Source organism: Empidonax traillii, unplaced genomic scaffold, assembly GCF_003031625.1.
Source record: "Empidonax traillii isolate 1590-97213 ecotype Southwest subspecies unplaced genomic scaffold, ASM303162v1 scaffold3661:size11734, whole genome shotgun sequence".
NCBI lineage: Eukaryota > Metazoa > Chordata > Aves > Passeriformes > Tyrannidae > Empidonax > Empidonax traillii.
Genome location: NW_020958854.1, coordinates 1 through 7709, shown reverse-complemented (window position 1 = coordinate 7709; position 7709 = coordinate 1). Strand labels below are relative to the sequence as shown.

The window sequence follows — 7709 nt, the reverse complement described above, 5'->3', positions numbered from 1 at the left end:
CACTGCCACTCCCTCCTGCCAATGCCGGGTGACGGCCTCGCGTCTCCCGGCCAGCTGGGTCAGGCACGGCATAGGAAACCATGGAAGGGACATTCACCAGCAGCTAGGAAGGGTGAGTGGAAATTCAAGTATGCTTTCCTCAGCATGTGGCCCAAGGAGGGCATCGGGAGCCCCAGCCTGGCACGAAGGTCCTGGACATCCCCATTCGAGGGCATTCTTTGCATCCACCGTCTTCCCTGCTGGATGTCTGCCTGCGCTGGCGTGGCCACGCAGATATCCACAGATGCAATGTGCATCTGTAAATGCTAAAAATAATAAAAAGTGCAACGACGTCAGCTTCTTTCAAACAATCCACATTGCTCTGTTACCGTCAGAGGAGGGAGGTGTCAAGGCAGCCGGAAAAAAAACCCCTAACTGGAACAGTAGATTGTAAATTTCTCACAGCTTGCACATTACAGTGTAACTGTTCCCAAGGAGTCGCAGAGGGAACCTGTCTCTTCCTGCTGCAGCGATCAGGCCCTTCTCCCAGCAACTCTCCTGCCTGCCTCGCATCCTCCTGCCCTCTCGACAGCCAATCAAACCTATTGGATTTCTTCCAATTAATTAAGGAGGGAGGAGGATGGAGGAGCATAGAGCACAGGAGAGGGAGGGGAGGAAAATGAGCAGGAACTAAGCACAGTCCTCAGGTTTGCATGAACGATGCCTTTGCCGTAAACAACGGGAAGGAGGGTCAGCCAGCCAGCCCCCCTCCCAGGGCGACCAAGACCTGAGCCAGCCACAGTCCTGGTCCCAAAAGGAGCTTCAGGCTTGGAGTGAACGAGGGAGACCATTCAGCAGATCCACCCCAGAGTGGTTTGTTTTGGAACTTTTTCTTCTCTTTTTGGTTTAAAATGTCACTTGGTTTTGATTTTTTGGTTTTGTTTTTTTGTTTGTTTTTCTCTCTTCCTCCTCTGCCTCCTCCTCCTCCCCCCTAAAGAGAAGCCCCTTCCAGTGATTCAGGGCAGGAGCTGCAGGAACGGTGGTTCCTGCAAGGCCCAGGAGGCACTGGTCACTTGTGATGCTGAGCCGTCTTCTTCCGTTTCCTTTTAAAGAAGCAGCAGCACTTAGCTTCCTCCACCACCTCCACCTCTGCCTGCGCTGTGATGGGCGCGTTGGAGTGTGCTCCCGTCGGGTCGTCCACATTCAGCTCCCCGTTGGTTGAGCTCACCATCTGCACTGATCTTCCGTGTCGATCCGCAGCCAAATGAGATGTCAGGTACGAGGTATTTGTCTGTCGGCTTGGCTGGATCTCCCACTCCCCTCGGCGATCTGACGACGCCTGATTGCGAAGGGCTTGCTGGGATGGTCGATCCCGGTGGATGTGGCTGTCTCTTGTTACTGCAGATGTCCCAGAATCTGCATGAACAGATCCCACAGGAGTAGGAATTGGCCTGCCGACCCAGTCATAGGCATAGTCAAAGGTGTAGCCTCTCTTCTCAAACAGCCCCGTGAAGATGGTTCGCAGGTAATCCTAGTCTGGCCTCTCAAAGAAGTCTAATCGCCGAACGTAGCAGAGGTACGTGGCCATCTCCTCTGGAAAGTTCTCACAGAGAACTTCGACCAGAGTGTTTCTCTTTGTGTCGCCGATCTTCTGATACCTCTCTTTTAAGGTGTCAGCCTTCAGTCCCTGCCAGGGCAGGCTGCCTCGGAGGAAATACATGAACATATGGCCCAGGGTTTCCAAGTTGTCTCGACGACTTGGCTCTTTGCCAAGGTGGGTGTTGATGGACATGTATCTCGCCGTTCCAGTTAAGCTCTTGTGCTCCCTGTAAGGTATGTGTTTTTTGGTTTCCGGGTCAATGTACTCCTTTGCCAATCCAAAGTCTATGATGTGGACGACGTGCTCCTTCTTATTGCCTTGCCGGCCAATGAGGAAGTTTTCTGGCTTCACATCTCGGTAGATGAGGTTCTTGGAATGCACGTATTCCATCCGAGAGGTCAGCTGGATGGCGATCATCAACACCGTCTTCAGGGTGAATGTCCTAACACAGAGGTCAAACAAATCTTCCAAGCTGGGACCAAGCAGCTCCAGTACCATGGTGTTGTACTTCCCACATGGCCTGAGGTAATACACCTGGGGAAACCCTTCAGCTGCACTTCCAAGTTGTTTATAAAATCTGTATTCTAAATGAAGTTGTGGTGCCCAGGATTTGATTGGTTCCAGTTTGATCGCTACATATTCATTGGTATAGAGATTTTTACCTAGTCTGAGTTCTCCAAAGTTCCCACACCCAATCTTCTTGCCCACTCTGAAGTTGGGTCCCACCATAAGAACGCCAGAAGATGCCGATGAGCTTGGTCGAGAACCATGCCCGCTCCTTCCCGGCATTCCCTTCGTCGTCCGCTGCCTTTCATCCTTATCCCTATTAGGATGGTCCATGATCTTAGTGAAATATCTCTGCCAGCAAGCTGGCAGAAAGGATTTGGAGTACACACCCTTCTCCTTAGAAGAGAAATTTATATCCAAAAGTATTGGAGTCAGGGTTCAGGAGAGTCATGGAAACTCATGGAGTTCTTTTGGCACCGGATCCAGTTTCCTAATGCATCTTGATAATGTACCAAGGGGTCGATTATGTTCTTGAGAATTCAATAAAGGCAGGTTACTTTTGGGTTCTTACCGCACGATTTGTAACTTCTTAGCCTTGTTACCCAAAATCACAGGGCAGCAAGTGCTGGGGCGCAGGAGCAGCGGAGCAGCCAGGCAGGCATATCTGTACTGACCCTGCTCCGGCGCTGCGCTCCCTGGGCGGGGCGGGCCGGGCCGGGCTGGACTGCGCTGGGCTGGGGCCGCCGCTGCTCTCTCCGCACCCACTGTGGCTCCTCCCTCCATCGTCACTGCCAGCCTGGATTACCTACAGTGGAGAGCAATCTGAGGTCCGAATTAGCTCAGGGTATCTCTTACTAATGTCCCTCACCCTGGCTCTGGGAAGGCAGCAAACCTCCCTGTGGGATGGGTCTGGTCCACATATAGGGCCCTCAGTTCCCCTCAAAAGGGAGTCACCTACTACAACTACCCTTCTTTTTTTCCTTATAGCTGTAGTTGTAACCCGTGTGGTAGACAGGGTGCAATCTGCAGACAGATCTTCCTCTTGCCTGACCTCTACTTGACTTCCCAAGTCTAAGGCCTCATATCTGTTGTTCAAGGGCACCTGGGGAGGGGATGGGGGTTGAGAGGGTGTTCTTTTACCTCTCCAAACAGGGACCTTTTTCCATTCCCCCCCATCCACTCGGTTTGCTCCATCTGCCTGACAGCAGACAGGACAGGGCGTCACTGTCTCCTGCTGGACTCCTGCTTTGGTTCCAGGAGGGCCTGCAGTGTCACAGTGGCCCCTTGATTCCACAAGGTCTTGAAATGTCTCCGTGTCCCTTTGGTTCCGTGAGGCCCCACATGTCAAAAGGCCCCTTGACTCCATCAGGTTCCACAGTGTCCCCATGGTCACTTCACTCAATAATGCCCTGCAGTGTAAGAATGTCTCCTTGATTCCATGAGTTTCTGCTTTGCCAGTATGGGCCCTTGATTTCCTGAGGTCCACAGTGTCCCAGGGTCCCTTTGTCACCATGACTCTGCAGTGTCACAGTGGCCCCTTGATGCCGTGAGGTTCTGAAAATTCCCGGGGTTCCTTTGAATCCACAAGGCCCTGCAGTGTCACAGTGGCCTTTGAGTCCCCGAGGTTCCTCAGTGTCACAGTGGTCCCTTGATTCTATGAGGTCCCAAAGTGTCTCAGGGCTCCCTTGGTTCCAAGAGGCCCTCCCTGGCACAATGAACCTTGATTGCATGAGTTTCCACAGTGTCCCAGCATTCCTTTGATTTCATGAGGTCCTGGAGCATCACAACGGCCCCTTGATTGCATGAGTTTCCACAGTCTCCCAGGGTTCCTGTGGTTTCATGAGGCCCTACAGTGTCACAATGGCCTCTTAATTCCATGAGTTTTCCCATTGTCACAATGCTCCCTTGATTCCATGAGATTCCACAGTGTCCCAGGGTTCCTTTGGCTCCAGAAGGCCCTACAGTGTCACAATGGCCCCTTTACTCCAGGAGGTTCCACAGTGTCCTTGCTGGAACGCACATGGCTGTAATGTTGTCACCCCTGCAGAGCTGCCTCCAGCTCTGGGATCCCAGCTCAGCAAGGACATGGAGCTGCTGGAGCGAGTCCAGAGGGGACCACCAAGGTGATCAGAGGGATGGAGCAGCTCTGCTGTGAGGAAAGGCTGAGAGAATTGGGATGGTTGCCTGGAGAAGAGAAGGCTCAGGGGTGACCTAATTGTGGCCTTCCAGAGACTGAACGATCCACCAAATAAGGTGGAGAGAGACTATTTACAAGGTCCTGGAGAGACAGGACATGGGGGAATGGCTTCAAACTGAGAGAGGGAAGGGTTTGATGGGATATGGGGAAGGGTGGTGAGGCCTTGGCACAGGTTCCTCAGAGAAGTTCTGGCTGCCCCATCCATGGAAGGTGTTCAAGGCCAGGCTGAATGGAGCCCAGGGTGGCCTGCCAACTGCATTTGAAACCCAAAGGTTACAGGCTTTCTTTCCTGGGGGAAAGACCATGACTTCAGAAAGAGTCCCATGGCAGATGGGTGGGGCTGCACTGTGGGGGTGTGAGGTGTTGGTTTCCAGGGGCTATTCCAGAACAGAGAGGATAGGCCATGACATCACAAATGGGCCCATGGCACATGGGCGGGGCTGCACTGTTAGATTGTATTGTATTTGGTTCTTTGTTTTCCAGGGGCTATTCCAGAATGGAAAGGATAGGCCATGACATCACAAAGGAGCCCTTGGCACATGGATAGGTTTGAACTGTCACATGGTGGGGGTTTGGTTCTGTGGTATCCAGGGGCTATTCCAGAATGGACAGGATAGGCTGTGACATAACAAAAGGGCTGAAAGCACATGGGTGGGTGTGACTGTGCTAGTGTGGGGTGTTGGTTCTTTGGTTGCCAGGGCCTGTTCTGGAAGGGAGAACATAGGCCATGATAGGTAGTGCCTGTCAGAACTGCAAAGATGGACCCATGAGAATCTTATGTGGGGGATATTCTCCACTCTGTCCTGCACACCCTAGTGCTGGGGTCAAAACTCAGCCTCTCCGCTTCCCTCGCGGTGGTCGGCTTCCCCCAGAAAGGCCGGGGGACGGCGACAGGCAGAGAAAAACAAAAAGGCACATGCGGGTCTCGCCGTGCTAACCACGGCCGCCCAGGACTCGGGGCGGGTCCCGCGCCCCTCACTCCCCGCTCTTGCCTCTCACCGCCCCCGGGCGTGCAGCTCACGGCTGGCGGCCACCACCGGCCCCGTTTTCCGCCAATCTCTTCTCCCTGGCGCGCTTAACTGTGCCTGCAGCTTAGGGTCGCGTTAGAAAAAAAAACAACAAAAAGCAGGCCAGGAGGGCGCCCCCACCTCGTCCGCGACCCGGTCTCCTAGGCTGCAGCCCTCTGGCACAGCCGACGCCAGCAGGGCAGGCCCGACCGCACGAGCCGCCCGGCCGCCGTGGCTCCCGCGCCGGCCCGAAAGGAGGGGAGGGACGAGGCGCCGCCGCCTCACCCGCCGCCGTGGAGCCCCCAGGGCCTTCCCTGCGTTCTCTGTCGGGTTCTCCGGTCTGCACGCGTGGCCGCCGGCCACACTGGCCGCCTGGCGCCGCCGTCTTCGGCCTGCTCAACGGGTCCGCGGCTTAGGGTCGAGGAAGGGGGTGAGCAAAGAGGGCCATGGCACACACTGCCGCTGCCCAGCCCGCAAACGGGCAGTCCCGTCACCAAGCCCCTCCGGCAACCGGCTGAGCCGAGGCAAGGCCGCACGCCCACCGACAGTCCCCATCACGCCGCCGACACTGCCACAGTCGACGGCAGAGGACAGGGCGCCGCCGCCTTGGCCCGGACCATCTTCAGGGCTCTCGGGAGGTGACCGGGAGAAGCCCGCGCAGGCTCCACCGCCAAAGCCTAGCCGCCGGCTGCCCGGAACATTGCCCGCCGCACGGGCTCCGGCTTAGGGCCGGTCCCAAAAAGGACGAGACGCCGCCGCCTCGCCGCTATCGGTCTGCGCTCAGGAGGCCCTTGGGGAACTGGCAACTGAGGAGATACTGAAGAGAGAAGAACACAAGAAATGGAGAGCTGTTTATGCCAGATATTAAAAGGACTTGTTATGGACTGACAGACTTTGCATGCTTGGACACAATTGGACAGTTTAAAATGATGCTTGGTGTTTTATTCTAGTTATATTAATTATATTCTATACGAATATATTGTTCCCCTCATGAATTTGTTGTTCCCTGATTGGTTGAGGTTTTCTCTTCAGTGATAGGTTAAAATTTGCCACAGTATGGGTGGGTACAGTTAATGTTGTCAGTTCATCTGATTGGTTGTTGATTGTGTAATGTATTTTGTAACTCCCCTATTGGTTGTACCCTCACATCAATCCTGAAACTCTCCCAAGTTCTAGTCCCTTCCTCCCCGGACCCTATAAAAGACGTGTCCTCCCCTCAGTGAGGGGATGACACCCTTCACCCCTGGGGATCTCCTTCCTCTACCAATAAACCTATGACAGAGTGAAAGAACCCCTGTGTCGTCCGTGCCTTCCTCCCTCACTCGGGCTGCGTCAGGCAACCACCGACGGCTCAGGCTGGAAGCTGGGGGGACCCTGCGTGCCCCTGTGCCGTCCCAGTCCCGCCCTCACTCGCCTCCTCGTGCCTTCCACTCGACCTCTCACCTCTCGCCTCTCCCCTCGGGCTGCCCTGGAGGAGCTGAGTCAGAGCCACGCAACTCCACTTTCTCTCTCGCCTTCTGGCTCCTGGGGTGCCAGCCGGCAACTCGCCCACGCGAGTGGCCACGCTTCGCAGCACACGCGGTGAAACGGTGCTCACCCAACCTGTGCTGCTCGGCAACCCCTGCCCATAGGACGGACAGACGCGTCCTGAGCCTTCCACACCTCCAAGAAGGCCCAGGGAGCTTCACCGGGGAGGCGCGCGAGAGCACGCCGCCTTTTACCAGGACCGTACTGGAGGCGGCGCCCAACAGCGACCCCTTGCATGACTTCCGGGGCCGGCCGAGAGACCAGGTCTACCCCGAGAAAGCCCGCCAGCAGCCAAAGTCCCGCCGGAGCCGGGTAGACCTGCTCGCCTGTTGCCGGGAAGCCACCAGGACGTCAGCCCGCCGTCCCTGGCCACAGCGGCCGGAGCGGCCGGGCTTGGAAGCGGGTAGACCTGGTCGCGCAGAGGAGCCAGCTACACCTGGGCACCCGCCCTCTGACAGGACGCCGCGGGGCCATCGGGCTGCCATCCCTGGCTGCGACCGGGCTCGGAAGCGGGTAGACCTGATCACCCAGAGGAGCCAGCTAGACGTGACACTAGTCTGCCGGCTAAATTCAGACACCAGATCTACCTGCCAAACAGGAGAAACAGGTCTACCCGCAGGGCATGGACACCAGGTCTACCCCTTGAACATCGAGACCAGGTCTATCTGTTAAAAACAGAGACCAGGTCTATCCATTAAGCTTGAGCACCAGGTCTACTCACAATGCATGGAGAGACAGTCTACCCTTAAAACAAAGACACCAGGTCTACCCTTTTGACACGGACACCAGGTCTACCCTCTAAAACCAGAGACAAGGTCTACCCATTTGACTCTGGCAGCAGGTCTACCCCTGAAACACAGACACCAAGTCTACCTTCTGAAAACAGAGACCC

At 55.7% G+C, this 7709-nt stretch overlaps 1 pseudogene across 1 annotated transcript; it reads right to left on the bottom strand.

The window, feature by feature from the left end:
* Window positions 1-344: 344 nt before the first annotated feature.
* Window positions 345-2860, bottom strand: LOC114072646 (annotated as a pseudogene). Its single transcript, XR_003574212.1, has one exon. The product of XR_003574212.1 is annotated as a casein kinase I pseudogene (transcript).
* Window positions 2861-7709: the final 4849 nt, after the last annotated feature.